The sequence below is a fragment of the Rhinolophus sinicus genome, chromosome 3, assembly GCF_057876585.1.
Source record: "Rhinolophus sinicus isolate RSI-liver-muscle chromosome 3, RSI-T2T, whole genome shotgun sequence".
Lineage (NCBI taxonomy): Eukaryota > Metazoa > Chordata > Mammalia > Chiroptera > Rhinolophidae > Rhinolophus > Rhinolophus sinicus.
The window spans coordinates 190,411,555-190,433,252 of NC_142503.1; positions in this window are offsets into that span (position 1 = coordinate 190,411,555).

A 21,698-nucleotide genomic window follows, 5' to 3' on the forward strand; every position below is an offset into this window, starting at 1 on the left:
GCCAGGGAACAGTGGCAGGCTGCTAGCGAGGCAGTGAGAAGCTCTTGGCAGCCAAGTGGGTGCATTAAGGGCTGATTTACAGAGACCCTTGGCTTCTCCGTCTCCTACTCCCTGTCCTTCTGGCATTTTGCAGCTTGTTAGATTTCCTGCCAGAGGGGTGGGTCAGAGCAGTGGAGAGGAGCTCACCCATCTGCCTCTGCGGCTGGTGCTCAGACAGTGGTTGGTAGAAGAGAGATTAAAGTCGGAGTTAGGGTTGGCTTTTATAATTGCCTGAATCTGGGAGGAACACCTAAGAATACCTTGGGGGTTCTGGTGAGATAGGAGGACCGAGGGCTCCTGTTTGAAGAAGTGACCGACCTGGGTGTCACTTGCAGGGAGGTCCATCCCGTGGCCTGACTGCTGACCCAGTCTCAGGCCTATGGTAGATGACCTCTTCGTAGGTCAAAGACAGTTGGGGGTGACTTGACTTGTTCTTGAAAACTTTGCCTTCTATCTTATCCTCTCAACGAAGTCTTTTTCCAGAAGTTGGGTGGACTCCATTTTAGGGGTCCCAGTCTTTCCTAAAAGTCTTAACCTTTAAAACCAGATTCTTATGTGGCCAGGAACCTGTATGGGAACCAGAAACCTTTCCCCCAGGGAATGCTGAGTTCCAGTTGGGCACCGAGGTGCAGCCGAGTCCACTGTCGTCTTTGTCCTCTGGCATTTGAAGGGATGACCAGCCCAGGGGTTGGGTTCGCAGTGTACGCGTGAATTGGTGAGCAAGTAGCTGGATGTGGCAGTACTCTTAAGTGGTTAGCACCTTCTGTAAACTCTTGCCCCTACTTCTAACTGCTCTATAAATATACATATATATTTATATATATATATACATATATATATATAAAGTGACTAGTTTAACTGGCATCCTGCTTGAGCCTGAGACTTGCCATAAAAAACTGCTGAGTACTTGGCAAACACTTTCATAGTTTTGTTCTCCATCTGTTTGGGATAGGTGTTGAGCAAGGTGAATGCATCTTGATATTTCAGATGGGCTTTTAATGCACTGTTGCCAAGGAAGGCTTTTTCTGATTTTTTGACAAGTGAATTTTTGCACACTTTAATTGGTGTCTTTTGGCAACTTAAACACATTGAAAATTAGCTACTGTACATATTTTTATATTCTCTTTATAAATGCATGTCTGACTGTACTTATAACCATATTGTAATGAGTGGCTGTCCAGTCTGCCTAGTGCTGCTGTGGCCCGTCAGAGTAGCAGCATATTATTAGCCCCTCAGCACCGGGAACTTCTTCCTAAACAAAGAATGTAAATTTGGTCAATCTGCTCTTCGTTCCTTCAATTACTTTAAACATTTGAATTAATTACTGTATATCCTAAATAATCCTTTTGTTGTATATCCTAAATTTATCCTTTTGGCAGTGACTAGATTCCACGAATGTGTCTTAATCTCTCTTCAGCTGGCAGTTACTATTTTTTTTTTATCCCTTGAAGTTGTCCTGTAGGAGACAGAAATTCTTTGCTGTCTGTATTTCTTGGAGTGAGAAGGTAGTGAGTGGCATGGGTGGAGTGTGTGTTCTTTCTCCAGATCTATTATGATGTTCATTAAACAACGTCTGTAGCAAAGATGGTGGTAGTTCTTTTGTAACCGAAGTTACCCTTCACCGTGGCGATTTGCAAAGGAGATGTACTTGAACGTTTCTGTAAATCTTGAGATAAACTGTTTGGAGATTTAACCACCTCTCTGATGGGGGACCAACTCTATGGAAATTGTAAATAAGTTTTATTTATAAACCTGGCACTGTATTCAATAAACATTTCTTGCAGCCTTTCATCTCTAACTGCGAACTGTGTAGGTTTTTAGACTGCATAGCTTTCAATCCCTTCTGCTCAGTGAACAAGATACACCTGCCCTCGGATGTAATTCCACCTAGGCCCTAGTTTGTTTGGTAGGCGAGTGTGAGGGGCCAGAAACACCATAGACACACCCCATTGCAGCCTTACTCTAGTTTTAGAGTAGTTCGGGTGGTAATAACTGACATTTTAACACAATCTCTTGCCAGGCTTGCTTAATGCAGTAAAAGTACACCATAAAAAAGACTGATTTCTCTTTAACCTCAAAGTTAATCCAAATCTCTCTAGGAATTGTGGAAAGAAACACACTTTTAAAAATAAGATGGGAATTTTAAATTACCTAAGCACATACCTCTGCCGTGTCAAGAGCAGAGCAGGTGAGAAAAGTGGAGTGGGTTGCAACTTCCATTCAGAACCTTGGAGTTGAAACTTGCCCCTTCATCAGCCCTGTCTCAGACCCGGGTTCCCAGACAAGCTGTTCAGCAGGAAAGGCCACCTCCTGGCTGCCACCTGTTTCCAGAAGGATCTTTTCCCCACTGCACAGAAGCAGTGAGAGGGCTGAAGAGGGGAACATTCACAGGATCAGCCCACCCTTTGGCCATATCTCCAGAGAGCATTTAAGTAGCTCCTTCTGTATACAGGAACTAGGACAACAAGGATGGGCACCACCAAGGGGACAGAGCCCTCTGCTCTGACTTCAGACCTGGCTCCTACTTTTGGTTGTCCCCTCTGTAGGCGTGGGCAGATTCCTTACCTTCTCCGAGCCTCAGTTTCCTCCTTGGTAAAATAAGATTATTGGACTAGGTACTTTCCACCTGTGGCTTTCTAGGATTCTCACCACCTCAAGCTGGGCCTCACGTGGTGTTTAAATTGAAACTGCAGCCTGAAGGGTGGGAGGCAAAATAGTGTAGGAGTGCTGTGTGCTTTGAGATGACAAATGGAATTTTAAAAAAGTCTGAGCAGCTCCACATTGGGGGGTGGTGTGGAGGGTGAGCTTGCTATTAAGACTGTGATGTAATACTGGAGCGTGGGTCAGAGAAACTGATCATCGAGGGCCTTCCATCCTCCTCCCAGGACGGAAGTAGGAACCTACCCCTCAGCCTGCAAGAGACTCAGTCCAAGTGACTGTCATCTGGTTTTTGAGCAGCTTTGGCTCAGGAAGAAAACACATTTCCGATTTGAGCTGAACTTCCCCCAGGCACTGGGGGCTGGAGTACCCAGTGACTCAGGACGCCTTAGAAGGAAATAAAACAAGTTTTTTCTTAATAGCTTGGTGCATCTCCTCTCCCCCTGCCCTCAACCCTCTGCCAGAGAGTGGGAGGAGTTAGCTCATGCTCCGGCATCCCATGGGGAAGCTGACGGCTGCGGAGCTGGCTGGCCTTCCCATCTCATGGCTGACAATCCCTCAACTTGGGTTAAAAAAAGGTGGCAGTTCTCAGGAATTATTTATGTTCTGCCTGCATTGTCAGCAACCTTTGGCGTGAGTATGTATTTACATATTCAGATAGTATTTCAAACATTTAAAATTTTTCACTTTTATAAAGATGAAAGGAAAACTCCCATTCCTCTACTTAGGTAATTTCTCAAATATTTTGTTAGAACAATCTTTTTATACCTGGCTGCTTATAAACACAGTTTGCTTTTAAACCATTTTTCCTCTTCTGAGTCTTCGTATACCCTTCAAATTGATCTTTTTTAGTTACTGTGCTTTATAGTAAAAGATGGATTTTTCCCCCCACATAGATTGGTACCAGAGTCAAGATTTGAAATAATGGGTTATTAAAATAATAATAGTAAATGAAAAAGTAATTGTAAAATGATCTTAGTTAAAAGGACTGGGTTATACATTATAGGTCAAACTCCCAGTGCAAGTATTCATATCTGGTACTTCTCAAACGTTTGGGAATGGAAACTTCCCATGATAAGCTCGTTACCTCATCAGGCAGCCTGGTCATAGTTTTACAAAAGTGTTTTTTCTGATTCTAAAAGAAATGCTGTTGTATAACATTGGTGATATCAAATGACCCCACTACCCTAAAAATACAGTTAACACTTTGAATTTCCTTCCAGAATTTTTTCTCACCATATGGATACAGAGATATAGTTGATAAAATTGGGATCTGTATGTACATTTTTAAAAAATTAAGCATAATATTCTTTATTATATACAATTACATACTGCATATGTATACATATTATCTTTTTTTTCCTTATACTTTTTTCTTGATACAATTCATGTACCATAAAATTAACCCTTTAAAAAGGATACAGTTCAGTGGTTTTTAATATATTCACAATGGTTTTGCACCCATTAACACTCTCTAGTTTTAGAACGTTTTCATCAACCCAAAAAGAAACTCTGCACTCATTGGTCGTCACTCCCTAGTCTCCCTTCCTTGGCCCCTGCAACCACTGATGTACTTTCTGTGTCTGTGGATTTGCCTGTTCTGGATTATATATAAGTGGAATCATGTATTCATAATTTTTTAACCTTTTTTTCACTTTTTATATCCAACATTTCTCCACATACTTAAATTGGCTATATCAACATAGCATATTTCGTTAACTAATTCTCTAATAAAGGCCATTTAGCACATTCCAGTTTCAGCAATTCTAAGTGAGAATGTTCTTAATAGGTTGAAACCTGCTTCCTTTTAGCTTCCACCCGTTGATTCTCCTCTGACTGTGACCCTTCTGCCTCCCTCTTAAAAGGAACCTTGTGATGACATTGGGCCCACCTGGATAATCCAGGATACTCTTTTTACCACAAGATCTTTAACTTAATCACACTTGCAAAGTCTTTGCTATGTAATGGAACATATTCACAGGTTCTAGGAACTAGCCACAGCCTGTGATTGGCTTAGCTTGGATCAGGTGTTCACCTTTGGACCAATCAACCACCACTAGGAAGTTGGGCTACTCTAAGGTCAGGGCAGTTCCCACGGGAACCACGGGGATGCGGGAGTTCTCAGAATGGGAACATTGCACAGAAGGGATGAAAGTTTCCCACTTCAGTGGTATTGCCATCCACTGGACACCCAAACTAGAAACATGGGAGTCATTTATAACTCCTTCCTTCCCCCTTGTGCAATATTGGTTATTTTATTTTTACCAATACTTACATAGCACTTAGTCTGTGCCAAGCATTCGTCTAAATTCTTGACACAGAGTCACTCATATAAGTTTCGCAACAACTCCATGAAATAGTTCTTATCGGTTCCATTTTTCAGAAGGGAATCTGTGGCACAGAGAAGCTCCAACACTTGCCCAAGTTCCCACGGCCAGAAAGCTGAGAGCTAAGATTTGAACCCCGGAAAACTGGCTGCAGAGATTATACGCTTAAACGCCCTGCAAACCACCTCAATCTTTTTCCTTATTTTGCCAACTGAGCATTTACTAAACACTGTATTTCTTCCCTACCATCTTATTTAATCCTTCTGCTAACTGTGATTGAAAGTCCTGACAATTTACCTCTTAAACAGCCCCCTGGGCCTGACCTTGATCCTATTACCTTCCACTCCATCTCTCTTGGTTGACTGCCACCACCTTCTAGAACTGGTCTAACTGCCTCTGGCTTGTCCCCCTCAAATCTATCCATCACACGCTTGCCACACTGATCTGCATAAAATGCAAATCTGACTGTGCCACTCCTGCTGAAACCCTGAAGTTGAGGGTTCCTTGCCTATTATCCAGGGGAAAAGTCCAGCCTCATTAACACGATCTTCAAGGGCTTCCATCAGCTGCGAGTCTTACCTCTCCAGTTGCCTTCACTGCCACATTATGTTGTGGCAAAACCAACTTGCTCATGCATTCCCTCACATACAACCTGCCCCATTCAATGTGAGTTTTTTGAGAGCAAAGACTTTTCTTACTCATGTCTGAATCCACAAGGCCTGGCATGTAGATATGGCCGTACTCCAAAAATGTGTCAGGTATCAACTCCCATGTGGCAGAAGGTTTTGACTAGATTGCCACTGGGCTCTGTCGTGGTCTATGTTTCTATGCTTGGTTTTGATGAAGTCTTATCAACATCCTGCATCACGTAATTAGGATATGGAAAGTTCAGGCTGGCAAGATGGGCTCCGAGGAATTTAACAGGCATTTATGTAACGTCTTATGGAGGTTCCAGAATGCATTGCCCATGTACAGCATGGGGAAGACAGTTTTTAGGGCAGCAAACGAAGTAGCAATGTGAGAATTTTAGAGATTTGGTGAGTGACTCAAGGCTAGGAAAGGGTGAGTGTTGAGTCCAGAATTTGAAATCCCATTTCTGAGGCTCTTTCTACATTTCAGCACGGCCTCCCCTGTGGCCTCTCTCTTACTGGCTTCTGTCATCTTTGACAAAGAGGAGTGTGTCTTATATTTCATGGCATCCCTCTTGGCTCATGCTGTTTCTTCTGGCCACAATGCTTGTCCCTCCACTCTGGGCTGGCTGGCTCCTCTTTAGCCCTTGGGTCTCAAATTTGAGGTTTCCTTCTCAAGAGGCCTTCCCTGACTACCCTCTATAAGACGCCCACTCACTAGTTTCCATCACAGCACCTGTGTTTCGTTGCTCCACACTGGCATAATTGGCATGACTCCCTTTTTTACTGTCTGTCTCCTGTGTAAGATAAAGCCCACTGGGGCAGGGACCAGGTTGGTCTGGTTCATCAAAATATCCCTAGCCTCCAGCTCCAGGCCTAGATGTTGGAAGTCCTCAATAAATAAGTAATTGTTGAATATCGAATAAATATTTGGTGAAAGATACACCACTGAAGTGGTGGAAGGTTACACAGGACAGAAGTGCCAAACAGTCAGCAGAGGTGGGCTGCATCGGGGACACTTCTTAACAATGTGGCTCCTGTGTGACAGGGCTGCTGTCATGGCGGGAGATGGGAGGAGAGGGGGCGTTCACTTGGACCAGTAAGCCTCCGGGCCTAGGTGATCCACACTGCCTGGGGCCAAATCCTGGCTCCTCAGTTTTCTGGCCCAGTGATTTAGGCAGGTTTTCAGCTTCTCTGAGCTACTTTCCCCACCTGGACCCTTGAGCTGAGCTGGGCTGAATATTTGGTTCACTTGCCCCCAAACTTCAGATTCCTTCCTCTGAAGTAATGGAAGGGGGACACTTTTTATAAAACTGCTGTGGAAAGGTGATGTATGGGCTCTCCGCAAAACCAACGCATGTGAGCCTGTAGGTATAAACCTTCATACAGATATGTACACGCATGCAGGTCGATGCTTAAGATACTGATAACAGGTAGGGGTACTGTCCCTCCACCGACCAAACACTCTCTGTCCTCCACTGGAGCAGGACCAGGAGTTAACCCTTCAATGGGAGGCTCATAGGGAGGCTCATGCATGTCAGTTTTGCACACCTGTGAACACTCGCGATCCATAAGCACATACAAGGTGCACACACACACACACACACACACACACACACACACACACACCCTGCCCGACACCAGACTTCCTGACCTCCTGCAGTTAGTTTTCCTCAAATGAGGTCAGAGCTGGCCTGACTCAGGTGGCACACTGCCAACTTGCTGATCTGTCCCTGGGCTCTGGCCTGAGAAGTTTCAGGGGAAAACCCACTCACATCCTGAACTCTCACCTGCTCTGGCAGGCCTGCAGGCCTCCTGGCCCGGCTGTCACAGCAGGTGGCTGTGGTTCCACCCTGCTCTCCCTTCCTGCCAAACACATTTGCAGGGAGAAAACCCCACCCCAGGCAGGGTTTCTCCAGAGTCCTCCTTGGGAAGAGGCCTATGGGTTGGGCTGAGGCTGGCTTTCCTGACAGTTGGACCTGGGAAGGCGCTGTGAGTGATTGTTCAGGTTGTCTACTTAACAGGTAAAGGGTCTGGTCCCAAACAGAGAAGGAGAACCAACCAAACACATGGAGAGGGTGGTAAGACCAAGGCAGTACTCAGGCCTCCCAATGCCCAACGGGCACCTTCTACCCCACAAGTCACAGGTGACTGGATCCCCCACTCAGAGTACCTCCTAGGCAGGGCCCCCCAGGCGAAACGGCTTACCTGGCTCAGTGTTCTCCGCAGACTCTGCCCCATGGTCATTCCGGAGGCCTGCCTTCCGTCAGCTGCCATAACTAACCCGTCCTGTGGCCAGGTCTCCTACGCTCAGACATCACATGGGTCCACCTGATTGGCCAGCTGACAAACGTACTGGTGCACTTTAATGAATTCCCTCTCCTGGGTGTGTGTGGGGGGGGGTCCTTAACCCGTTACATTTCACCCCCCAAGCCCACCCCAACACACTCGGCTGAGAACTTCCTGGAGACCCAGGCATGTCCCATGGTCTCTTCTTCACAGAGCCCAGCACAGGACCAGGCTCAGAGCTGGCACTTGGTGAACTTTTGTTGAAGGAGGCTGAAAAGACGGAAGTGGGTCTGCTTAGAATGGAGGGGAGCAGGAAGGGGAGCAGCCTGTGGAGGGCGGCCTTAGGGGCCTGAGACTCACGTGGCCCACGCAGCGCTCCTGGAGGGCAGCCACTGGGCACCCAGCTCTGCCTGGGCTACAGAGCTGTGGGGTGCTGGCAAGTGCTTGCTGAAGATGGGCTGGGTGCTGGTCACAGCTGCAGCAAAGCCTCAAGGACCCCTTGGGAGTGTTCTGATTCTGAACAGATTGGGGACTGGTGAAGAGCCCCAGATTCAGGTCATGGAGGAGCCCTTTGACCTGGGTGGGCAGTGGGGAGCCTGGGGGTCTATTGTGCTGACTGCTCTTCATTTACCTCCAGACTCGTCTCGTCTCTGCCTTCCTCTGCCCTGCGCAGTGCCTGGAATGAGGCTGATCTGTCTTTAGTGCATCAATGGGCCCCCTGCCACCTGGCTTCTGGTTGAGGTTGGCCAACAGGAGGGACCATGGAGACTGAAGGGCAGCTGCTGAGCCACGAGTCAGCAGTGGCTGTGTCCCAGCGGCTGTGAAGGGGGTTGGGGACACAGCTTCTGTGGAACAGCCCTTTCCTACGGCTCCTGCTCTCTGTCTGAGGCCTAGGGGCTGGTGCTGTGTCCAGCCCTGGGTACTTCCATACCCTGTGCTGGATTCCTTAACCCTTCCCACACCCTGTAAATAGTCGCAACTCCCCTGTTTGAGGGTCCCTCTGTCTCCTGCCAGCCCCCTGGCTGGGTTCATCACCCTGTGTGTTACAACCCCCGGTTGACAAGCACAGTTCTAGAAGATGAGGGGAAATGACAGTAACTGGGACCCCAGCGTCTCAGGCAAGAAGGAGACTCACGCCCAGGATAGGCTGCAATGGGGAGCAGAACTTCTGAGCACCACAGTCGCCCAGACTCAACAGAGAGACCCTGGCTGAGGTCGGACAACCAGCTGAGCCCACAGACGCAGTGAGGGTGACTCTGGCCTGGCTCGCAGGAGGCAGAGCCCCAGATGGCTCTCCTGAGGCCCGGGCAGTGGGGGTGTCTGAGCATGCGATAGGCACCCTTGGAAGGCCCTGGGGGGCCTGGGAAGGCAGAGGCAGGCGGTCCCCATGACAACGCCCCCACCCCCAGGGGACTGCAGCCTGCAGGGGACCAACCTGGGCTTCTAGCACACGGACCTCTTGGACCTCAGTGGGCTAGAGCCGCGCCTCAGGGAGATGTGGGAAGGGGAGTGGAGTCAACGTGGGGGCCTTCCGAGCACTCAGTGGTGGCAGCTCAGGGGAGCAGCTGCTTGCCCCTGGGACTCCTCCCACGCCGGGACGCCCAGACTTTGATCCAAACCTACTTGGGAAGCTACCGAGAGCTGTCTTGGCTTCTTTAGAAAATTGGAGAGAACAAAGCAGCAAACTTACCAGTTACTATGGAAACCACCCAAAATGTAAAAGACCAAAACAACAGTTTAAGATCTCAAAAACCCTTTTGTTGTTTTTTTTTTTCCTCTCTGAACAACACACACTAACATGCAAATCCCGCCGTGCCACGTTAGTCTGATGAGACGGGACGAGGATGAGGAAAGGATTCGGGATCTCAGGGGGCCACGTGGTGCACGGAGTCCCCAGAATTAGTTTTAGGAGTTTCAATTAAAACATGAATAAACATTCGAAATGCGAAAGATCTACACCCTCAGGCTCCACTGCAGATGAAAAACAGATAAAAGCTTTTTGCTGGACTAAAAGGGAGAGAAGACATGAGGATGGGCGAGGGGGGCCTGATGGCATCAACTGGGAGCTGGGGTCTGGGGGAGGCTGGGGACCACGGCTCCTTCCAGAACCCACCCCTGTGATGGGCTGGGCCGTAACTCCAGCCCCCTGTCCCATCCCCCACCCCCCACCCCTGCAGGTCTGAGAGGTAAGCCCCTGGAAGAAGGCATCTCTAGTATTGCATGGGGCTGGTGCGGGTGAGTGGAGACTGAGCTAATTTTCTATTTTGTGGAGGCCGTTAAGCCACTGCCTAAATGTTGGGTCCAGTCCTGGGAATATAGGTTTTGCCTTCCAATGTGTCACATGGGCCCTCGGGACGCTGCTCCGGTGGCCCCTTGCTGCAGTTTCCCACTGTTGGCAGGATGAGTTTGAGGGACATCTTCTTCTGGGGACTTTTCCATGAGTGTCCACAGGAGACCACCAGCCTCAAGTCTCAGGCATGTGGTCGTGTAGAGCTAATTCCACTCCCAGTTCTAGAAAGGAGGCTCCCCGGCCACAGAGCCCAGGGTGACACCGGGATGCCCACCGCCCGGCCAGTGTTCTTCCATCGAGGACCCAGCAGACTGGTTACCAGATGGCTGTGGATTCCAAGCCGCCAGAGGCCACCAGCCTCATCCTGACCACGTCAAATCCCAGAGGCCTCTCCGAGGGGCTGTGTCCCCCAGATGAACAACATAAATTCATGGAAATGTTTTCACAAGGGCGTTTTTCCTCTGCTGGTCTCCACTTCCTTGAAAAACACAGACTTGGAGGTAAACAGTCTTTGCTGCTGCGAGGGAGCAAATGCAAGCTTCCTTCCATAACCCTCACCTCGACACTTCTGCTTCCTTCCTTCCAGCACTGTCCAGAGTCCCCTGGGGAGGCCTGAGAGGACCAAGCTCCAAGGACGGAGGGTGTCCCACAGACAGGCCGTGGGGCCACCTGGAGCTCCTGCGGCTCCTGTCTCCCTATCAGTGAGTGCCCTTGGCCTCTTGCCCTCTGGACTCTCCCCACTCCCATGAAACTGGGCCCAATGCCCTGAAAGAAGCAGAGACATTCCTGAAAGGAGGGGTGTTGTTAGGTTAAAATGGAACCTTGATCCTAACGAACAAAACAACCCGTGGGCTTGAACTATGCTTTCTTTTTACTTCCAGACTCTGGAATTTGCTTGTAAACAACATATTGTCAGCTTGATTTCCAGTTTCTGGAAATTAAACACTCTGTTAGGAAGGGTTTGTATGAACATCCCTAACTGCAGAGGACAAAAAAAGAGGAATTATTGTCTGTTTGTTTATGTTTTACATTTTATAGTTGCAAAATGCTTCAAAATACATTTCATTTTCTGTCTCAGATTTCTTTTCTCCCCAAGATCCTGGTGGGAACGCATCCTTCTAGTGATGCCTGGGTATAGATTGGAGGAAAAGAGAGGTAGGGTGACTTGCCCTCAGTCACCTGCAAGTTAGAGATTGACTTGATGGGTCAGCACGGTGGCAGGTAGGATGATTGGTTGCGAGTTTTCACTCCCCTGTGCTCATATAACACATCCCCCACTTGCCATAGCCTCATAGAGGCAGAGTAGATTTCCCCACCCCAACAACATTGAGGCTGACCATATGAATGGCTTTTAGACAGAAGAGACCGTGTGCCAGTTCTCAGCCTGTGCATATTTCCAGTTGTCCTTCTGCACTTCTGCTGTCTCCACAAGGAAAGTTTCCCCTGGTTGCTGCTACCCCTTTAATCTGGACCCCAGAATGAGCACATTGGGGGCAGAGTTGCCCCTGTTGGCTTGCAGACCCTCCCCCCAGTGAGAAAAATGATGGCTGTTGTAATTCTCTGAATTTGGGGGTAGTTTGTTACACAGCATTTCATGGCAATAGCTGACTGATACAAGTATTTAGTAGAAATTCTGTAGATAGTAGGTGATTAATAAATGGTACCATCTCTGGCATGTTTATTTCCTACAAGTGTACTGAACATTTATGTTTTCGCCAGGCACTGTGATGTGGTGGTAGGGATACAAAAAATAACAGAAATTAATACAATGAAAATAATTACTAACATTTAGTAAGCATTTACTAGGTTCCAGGTATCGTGCTCAGCTCTTTATCTTATTTCATTTCCCTATCATTTCTATGAAGAAATGAAGAAATTAAGCCTTTGAGAGTGTAAGCAACCTGCCCCAGATCATCTGGCTGGGAAGACCCAGTTCCTGCCCTCAGGAAGCTTGGTCTGGCAAAGAAGGACATGTTAATGGCAAACACTTGTTCCTGCCTGTGTGACTGGACTAATGCTAAGTTTGGTTCTGTGGTGAGGCAGCAAAAGGGCAGACTGGTGGTTTGGGTAGGAAAATCTGTTTTTCTCCCCTTTGTAGGCAGAGCTCTTTGAGCTGAAGGCTGTCAGGAAATCAGGGGATGGTGAGGTTACAGATGGTGAGGTGCCAAATCATGACGGTGAACATGCTGGGAAACACACGCATGCTCAGGAGTGCCTCATCTTGGAGTCTTAAGAGCTTGGAAGTGAATTTCTGAGGTTTTGGGCCCAGCTCTTCCACAGGCATGTGGTGCGACCTTAGGTTGACCCCTTGCCTTCATTGGGCCTCAGTCTCCTCACCAGTAAAATGGGCTGGAGGATGAGGTTGGGTGATCTTTATGGTGGCTTCCATTTCAGAGATGCGGGGAGCTTTGGATTCCTGCTTTGGAAGGAAAGTGTCCTTCTTTTAGTTCTTGTCATCTGCAAGTGGGGAGGGGTGTAGAGTGTGGGGTGTGGTGAAGGAGGAGTGGACTTGTCCTTTTAGAAACTGTGTTAAAAGTAGTATGAGCAGTTTCATACTGTGATGTTTGTTTGACTAGAGACCATGTTTATTGTAGCCCTTTCTCATGGAAATTGAGCTATAGGGCAGGATTTTAGCACCAGCATAGGGTATGTGTGTGTGTGTGTGTGTGTGTGTGTGTGTGTGTGTGTGTGTGGTGTGGTGTGTGTATGTGTGCGTGTGTGTGGTGTGTGTGTGGTGTGTGTGTGGTGTGTGTGTGTGTGTGTGTGTGTGTGTGCTGCTATGGTGGTGGTATTCTGTGGGTTGAGTTTAGCTTTTCAAATGGAAGGACCACAACCACAATAGCTACCATTTATTGAGCAACTATTATGAGGCAGGCACTTGTATTAAACAATCCTCATAATAACCCTGAGAGGCAAATGCTAAGATTCCTCCATTTTACAAATGAGAAAACTGAGCCCCCTTCGGGGCCTACCCTGGTGCTTTCTCTTGCTCAGGAGTATCTCCTCTTAGCGTCTCCTATTGGGAGAGTGAGATATTCTTCATGGCTGTGTGATCTTGGGCAAGCTCTTACTGTCTCGGAGCCTTAGTTTCCTTATCTATAAAATGGGCATAAGAAGCCCGTCCTCACAAGGTTGTGGTGAAGACCACACTGAGTAATGTAAATGTCTGGGACATAGAAGACACTTGATGTAGGTAATCATTTTATTTAATGCGTAATAATCATGTACTTACTTGAAATCAGTTAAAATCCTTCTCTCCAGATGAAATAATTCTAACCCCATCTTTTCCCAGAAATTTTTATTCTGTTTTCACAATTACTCACTTTGCTTAATTCAGTTCAAACCACAGAATCATAGACCATTAAAGCTCGAAATCACCTAACATCTGCCAGTCTAGTCGGTTTTACTCTTTTGTTGTTTTTTGGGAGTCTAACCAGAGCACACTATTTCCTAGCTAAACCTTATGGCGAAGCCCAGTGAATAAATCCAGAAGAGCAGGGTTGTTCTGGGTAAGGCAGGGGAGGTGGGTTGTACAAGGCCCAAAGTCCCGCCCGATGGGGGTCTCTCCGCCCCAGAATGGGGACCTCTTAGTATCTCTGAGGACCCTTGCCCAGTGCTCTTCCAATGGCAGTCGCGACCGACCACTTGTCATGAAATGAATCACTGAATGCATCATCGCACAGAGTCAGGGTGAGGGCTGATTTGTATCAGTTTTCTTTCTGCTACGTAAGCACCTATGTGTTTACTGGACTGTGATGTAAAAATCTATTTTTCACTGTGACTTGCCAATCCTTTCCTTTCACCTTTGGGGAAACAAAGCCACAGCACAGACGAGTTAACAGTTACTGAGAGCACTCACTGGGTGCCAGGTGGCATAGTCAGTGCTTTAGATGAGAAGTCACTTTATCTCTACCACCCATGTTGGTAGCAACAATAATAATGTTAGGGTCCCCGTTGAGAGATGACAGAACTGAAGCCCAGAAGGGATAAGCCTCCAGGGGCCACAGGCAGGAAGGCAGAACCCTGTTCACACCCAGACGTGTGGCTCACAAGCCTGCATGTCACCATGGCCAGTAAGCAGAGTTCATGGGAGCCCAAGACTGGAGGGGGAGGTCAGACCAAGGCGGGAGGAAGGCTGCACTTTGCCTGAGGACCATGAAGGGCAGGCAGTGAGTGGGCTGAGCTCAAAGGAAGGGGAATTCCACGGGGTGGGTGGGAGGACAGGTACCCCCTGGCTGCCGGGGGGTGCTGCTCTTGGCACACTGAGTCCTGCTCCAGAAATCCTAGGGAAGGCAAGTTAGTGAGGGTGACCCTGTGAGGGAGACAACCTTGAATCTCTTTTAAGTTATATTGATATTTCGTGGCACCTTTGCCCCCTACAAATGTCATAGACCACACAAATGATCCTGCCTGAGACGCTGAGGGGAATGGCAGCAGGCCTGCTGGAAAACAAAGTTTGATTTCTGGTTTTCTTTTTCATCTTCATTTTTTAGTCTAAGTGTTCCAGGCTTTCTCTTTGTCTCTTTTTGTCTCTCTGTGTGTCTCCCTGACGCCCCAGTTTTTCTCTATGGCCTTCTCCATCTCTCTCTCTGGATTAGGAAATCCCCTGATGTTCTTCCCTCCTATTTTATTAACAGGAACAGAGCTGGCTGCTCTGAATTCACAGTTGCTACCCTTTTACTAATTGCAACATCAGGATCAATAGACCAATAGACCAATAATCACAGAGAATAGACCTTTCAGGATGAGGCCTGCAGTCCTCTCTCCATAGGAACAGGAGGGGAGCCATTAGTGGCTAGTTTCTCCATGGGAAGCATTAACAAGGTGCTGACAACTAATGGTGACCTTTTTGAACCTCAATTGCCTGCTCTGGGACAACATCCAATTCCAGAGAGAACCAAAATATCCACACTGGACAGGGCAGGGTATCTCAGTGACCTTAACACTAAGACACAAAACCATTTCCCCTCAGCATTCTCAGGATCTTCCCAGCAGCTCTGCGAGAGAGGTCAATATTGCCCCCATTTTATGGATGGGGAAACCGAGGGCCAGAGTAAGTAAGGGACTCAACGGAGATCACACAGCTGGTTCAGAGCAGAGTCAAGACTCTTGACCCTAAGCACCAATGCTCCTTCCCTGAGGCCTATAGAGATGGAAGCTTCGGGAAAATGTTGGCAGAGAGAGAATGGGAGGAACAGGGTGCAGGTTGCTTAGAATTTTGACTGTCTGTTTCCCTCCTCTATTTTTCTGGGCTGCGGTGAGAAAATTCCCTCATGAAGAAAAGTTATGTTGCTTCTCAGAGGTTCCTCCTCCTGTGTAAAGGTTTCCAAGGCAGGAGAGAAAGGGAACAGTTGGTGGGTGAATTCCTCACACTGTCTCAGAACCCAAGGGGCTGGGACGTGGCCTGAGGGCTCTGGAGAGAGCTGTAGCTCGCAAGCTAGACAGATGGCCCAGCTGCATGCAACTGTTTATTTCCCCTTTGTCATCCCAGGGCTTCTGACAAAGACTTGGTTAAGGGTTTCATTCTACTCTTGGACGGGCAAAGGGGAATTGAGGGGAACTGAGGAGGGATGGTAAAGTGGGAGCAGCACCCCACCCCAGAGCTGCGTGGTGGTAGCATGGTGACTAGTGAGGACTCCCTGAGGAGGGGCGGGGAGGCCCTCAACAATTACAGGCGCCCTCCCCACATGGAAACTCCCTTTACTGCCAGCTTTGAAGGGTCAGGGTAAGATTTTTATTTAGGGAGCTGAAGCTGCTGGGCTTGGCAGGTTATGGAGTAGGGGTGGAGACACTAGTCCATTGCTATCCATTCTGGGGTCTATCACTGGTTTTAGGAAGCAAGTCCATCTCATCTGGCCTCCCTGGCAGGATGTGCACTGCATAACTCTGGGGACACCATTCCTATTGTGCAGTGTACAACCTATACTCCTGTACGTGACAGCCTGGTCTGTGAAGGCAAAGCACCTGATTTCAAGGCAAAAACAGCCTGACACCCAACAAATCCTGGCTCTGGGAACTAAAAGGCTGGTTTTGGTCCACTTTTGTGACCAACTCAATTTTAGAGTTAACTAATACATACTGAGCGCCTACTCAGTGCCAAGCTCATAGTAGGTAATTTTTCTCATTCAAACCTCTCCATTTCCCAGTGCGATCTCTAGTACATTTTGAATGGGAAGAAATTTACTTGATTTATTCATGGAATGACCATGTTTATATTCTCAATGGCAGATGGTTCATTTTCAAAATTCAAAAGTCAGCTTTGTAGTCAAGTCTGGTTTGCAATGTCGCCTGCCCTTGCACCTTTAAGAATGGTTGGGATGTTGAGGTTGATACCCAAGAGCTTCCCTGGGGCCCTGTTGATGTCCCTTCTTACCCCAGTGACCCATAGGCTGCCAAGCAGTCACTCAAAGGGTCCCTGAGCATTTAGCTCTCAGCCAGGTCAGTGATTCTGGGAGGTTCTCCAGCAGCAGAAGCGGGGTCTGCCTGCTGGAGTTGCCGGTGGAACTGGACATGACCTGGGCCTAGGCCTTGGCGTCAGACCTGGGTTCAACTTGTACTTTTCTTCCTTAGTAGCTATGGACCTGGATTCATTTCTTGCAGTCTCGGGTTTCTTATATGTGAAATGGAGATTATACTACATGCTGTATTATATTGTGAGGTTTACATGAAACAAAAGGCACTTTTATTGAGTATCCACTGGGTCCCAGATCTGCCAAGCTCTCGACATTTGTCAGCTCAGATGGCTTGTTCCTGGCACAAAATCCCCCCTATTTGCTGAATGAATACCTCCACCTAGGGCCAGTGTCACGGGCATATGACCTGGGCAGTCTTACAGGGCCCCATGCTTGGTTTAATGCTCTGCTGTTGCCATCTTGAAATTTCATGATTTTTGAGCAACAGACACTGCATGTTGATTTTGTACTGGGTCCTGTAAGTTATGTAGTCAGCATTGCCTGTTCATATAGCCCTGTGGAATATACTTGTTTTGCATTGTCATACCTAATCTACAGATGCGTAAACTGAGGCATGCAGAGGTGAAATGAGTTGTACAAAGTTACTCACCTATAAGCTGCAGAACAAGGCCCCAGCTTGGACTGCCATTAAATGAGTCCATTTCCATGGGGTGGGGGTCCTGTTGCTGCAGTTGGGCCTGACCGTGGACAGGTTGCAAGTCCACACATTTGAGTGGCTCTTCCCTCTAGCTCTTAGAGGGCAGGGCATTGGAGGAGCTCACCAATCCTTGGAAAAACTGCCCGTTTTTGACAAAGCAGTGAAAATGGCCTTTGTTTTTTTCTCATTCTGTTTCTTTCTTATTCTGGAAGATGAGTGAGAGGGAGGTGGGGGGCGGGGGGGGGGGGAGGGAAAGTAAACAAAGAAGACGAACAAATGTCACGGAAAGTTGATGATACTTCCTCGTCAGCCTGGACAAGGCAAGGAGGACACAGGCAAATGTCTGGCAAAGAGCAGCTCCCCCAGCTCCCAGGCCTGTAGCTTCTGGATGGTTGTGTCCACAGCTCTCTGACCAATGCTGAAAATTGAACTGCGGGACAAGCTGGTCCCCCTGCCTAGAACAAAGGCAGACTGATGTAGCTTGGTCACTGCTAATTTCTGGCCAATTACCAGCCCTGGGAGCAGGACTGTTTGTAAAGTTCACGGCTGCTCCAAGCTGGAGGCAATTTATTCAAAGGGAAATAATGGCCACATCTGCTGAGGTGATGGGGAGATGAGGGAGCCTCTCTTGGACGCTTGTAATATCAGAGCAGGAATCTGAGCTGCACCTGCAGCGGGCCTGGTTCTCTCCCCAGCCGGTTTTTATTCCTTTGGATTGATTTGCTGAAGGATGATCGGAGCGTTTCTGTGAGCCCAGGAGGGTGTGTATGGGTCCTTTAATAAATAATAAAGTTCCCTACTACTCCTGAGGCTGAGCACAGCTGAGGGAAGTCGTGGGCGGGAGGAAATTGCAAATGTGTTTTTCAGCCTGAGTTGGAGGGTGTTGGAACAGGTTTCCAAGGAGAGGAAATGCTCTGATGTGGCTGGATTCACACACAACACTTCGGCAGCTCAAGGTAAGGAGGAAACCTCAGGTTCCAGGCAAGCATGGGTCCCAGGGCTGGAAACCCCGGGAGGGTAGGAGAAAAGGAAGAGAAGATAATGCCTTTGCCTTCCGGGGCCTCACTTTGCCCTTTGGTACATGGATATGGAAGGCAGGACTAGAGTGGTCCCTTCTAGGCTGAATATTCTGGAGTATGAACCCAGAGGAAAGGACAAGGAGGGAGAGGTAATTCACGAGCCCTGACATGTGCACACACTTCACAGTTTATAAGCCTCTTTAAAGACATTGTCCATTGCGTCGCCTTCATTATCATCATAGCAGACATAGGGAAAAGCATATAAACGAATATAAGGTATCATGAATCATTGTAACGATTGTAAAGCAAACCCTGTGCAACAAACGACCCAGCTCAAGATAGAATGAATGATAGAAGGAGCCTGCATCCGTGAGGGCCTTTTCCCCTTCACACGCGCTCCCCTCTCCTACAGGCACTCACTGCTTTGCTTTCATGAAGAGCCTTTCCATTTTTTTATTCAGTTTTGCCACCGCGGGGCAAAGGAGTGAGGTCAAGACCCCATAGAGCAGCTTAGAAATCACAACACAAACTTCCAGTTCTAAAATAAGTCACGGGGATGTAATGTACAGCGTAGGGAATATAGTCAATAATATCGTAATAACTATGCATGGTGACCGATGGGTACAAGACTTATGATGGTGACGACTTGGTAAGGTATATACGAGGTATATATATATATTCCTAACTGCTGAATCACTATGTTGTACACCTGAAACTAAGATAATATGGTATGGCAACTAAAATAAAAAATGAAAAATCACAATGCAGGGGTCGCAGTGCTTGGGGAAGGGACAGGGCGCTGAGGACAAGGGCCTGGCACGGCCACTGGCCTGAGGCAGGTCGTCTGGGGTGCTTGTGACTGACTCCCTGGGCCCCTTCCGTGGGAGCACAGAGCTCTCTGCAGGAACCCCCAGCCTTGGGCAGAGCAGCAAGCCCTGTGTGGGGGACAGGGAGCCCTCGGGTGTGCTGGGTTCTGCTCTAAGCATGCCCCTGTGTTAGCTTATTTGAGGCTCACGAGGACCTTACACATTTGATTGGCACCCCATTACTTTATCATAAAAGGGAACATTACTCTTCCCTTTAGATGGATGGGGAAACTGAGGCCCGGTGAGGTTAAATAACATGCTTGAAGCCATCGAGTGGTGGAGCCAGGATTTGAACACTGGCGTCTGACTTCATTTTTTCTCTTTTTTAAGTCCAAAAAAATGAGGGGAGGGTACTGGGTGGCATCCATGGTCCTTCCCATTCCACCATCAGAACAGTTGGTCTTCTCTGCTAACTTGACTGCAGTCTGGGGTCACACAGGGCAACAGAACAAAGCTTACAAAAAACAAGTGGCTTTGTAAAAGATGAGGCTGTCAGGCTAACCTAATTTCCTTCCTTGAGATCATGAGATTATGAGAGAACAGCCAGGCTGGGGGCACATCCTGCCCAGCGGTTTGTGGAGAGCGGCCATGAGCCAGGGGTCCCTCGAACCTCGCCTGCCCTTCGTGTCTCTCTGGACCAATCAGCTCCGCCTCGCTCAGCTGATGCCTAGCGAGCTGGCCTTCTCTTCCCATCACCCCACCCGCTACCTTGGCACAGTGCCCAACTTGTACGAGCTGTGCAGGAGATTGAAGACGGGCCTCTCTCATCCTTGCCCTGTAGGGTAACACTGGGTGGTCATAAAGTGGGGTCCACCTATACAGGGTGGGGAAGCCTGCTTCCAACTTTCTTTGGCCTGCTTAAGCAGACTCGCAAAGATAAGCCACAGACGGTGGCACTTAAGAACTACCCGGTCATTGCTGGAAACAAACAAGGCCCCGTGGTCAGAGGAGCAAAGTTGGCCCCAGCTCTGGGATGAAGCTCTGAGTGGCAGAATCAGGGAATTGCAATGGCACTTGGAGCCCGCTACCTCCCCCTCCCTGGACAGCTGATGAAACCCACTTACCCAGGTTTACACAGCGAGGGAGGGTGGAGCTGAGATTCCAACAGGGTTTCTCCAGGCCACGTGCAGGGATCGGTCCACTTCACCTTGCTGCCTTCTCATTAGTACCAGCCTGGGAAGCCATATGCTCTGCTAATGTGGACTCGTACCCAGAAGGCCATGCCAACAAACATGAGACTCAGAAATGTGACAGTGAGCTTGTCCCGTTCTCTAAGGGAGCCTCTCGTGACGGCGACCCAACAGCACCCACATTCTCAGTTCTTGGAGTGCCTCCATCTACAAACAGAGCCCAGGAGTAGGAGGCCAGCAGCAGTGTGAGTCTGTCCAGACCAGGAGGGACACAGCGTGTCACGGGCCTCAGCTGCCCACCTTGGCTGTCTCTGAGGAGAGCTCTCCACTCTCCCAGGTCCCTGACACCGTGATACAACCAGCCAACACTCATTGCACCTGAGAGTGCATTGACACTTCACAAGAACCCAATGAGGCTGACCCTTTATTATGTCATGACATTTTACCAGTGAGAAAAACTGAGGCATAACAAGGTTAAGTACCCTGTGTGAACTTTTAAGCACCACTAGTAAGTGGGAAAACCAAGACTGCAAACCCAGACAGCCTGGCTCCCAAGTCCATGGACCCACCCACTGCACCCAGGCCACCCCTCCCTTCTTGCTGTGGTAATTTCACTCCGCATTTCTATTAAGAAGCCATCCTGCCCCATTCCATGAGGCCCAGGCCTGTCAGTCACCAGGCCCCACCCAAAGGGCTGGTGCAGTGCTCAGGCTGGGCCAATCAGACTCTCCAGGCATTTGACTTTTACGCTGAGTGACAAAGGGCCCTGCGTCACCCTCACAATGGTGCCCCCCCAAAGCCCATTTCTGACAGAATTCTCTGGACCTGCCTTAGTGTCTTCAGCTTTTCTTTCACAGTGTGAGCTATCCACCACAGCCCCCACTGCTTGTTAGCCAGAATCAAGTTCTACAATTCAAGATACAAACATCCCAGAAATGATTTGCTTTTTACTTCGTATACATGTACATTTAATAGGCACCGAACATGGGCCCAAACAGGCCTTGATTAAATGTGGGCTCTGCCGCTTATTAGCTGTTGTGATCCGAGGAAGTGACCTCACCTCTCTTATTTGGTCTTCACATCGCTCACCTGAAGGATGAGGATAATACCTTGTACCACAGTTATAAGGATGACATTCTAGGAAGAGGAAAAAGCAGGTGTAAAGAATTGGAAACGAATGACTGTTTCTTTGACCACAGTGGCAGGTCACATCAATGGCCCCAATTCGTCACCCCTCCCTACACCCTCTTTATTGAGGGTGGGAGTTACGACCCTACCTCTTCACTCTGAGCTCAGCCCTGTGATTTGGCCAATTGGGATGACAGCATATATGGCTCAAGC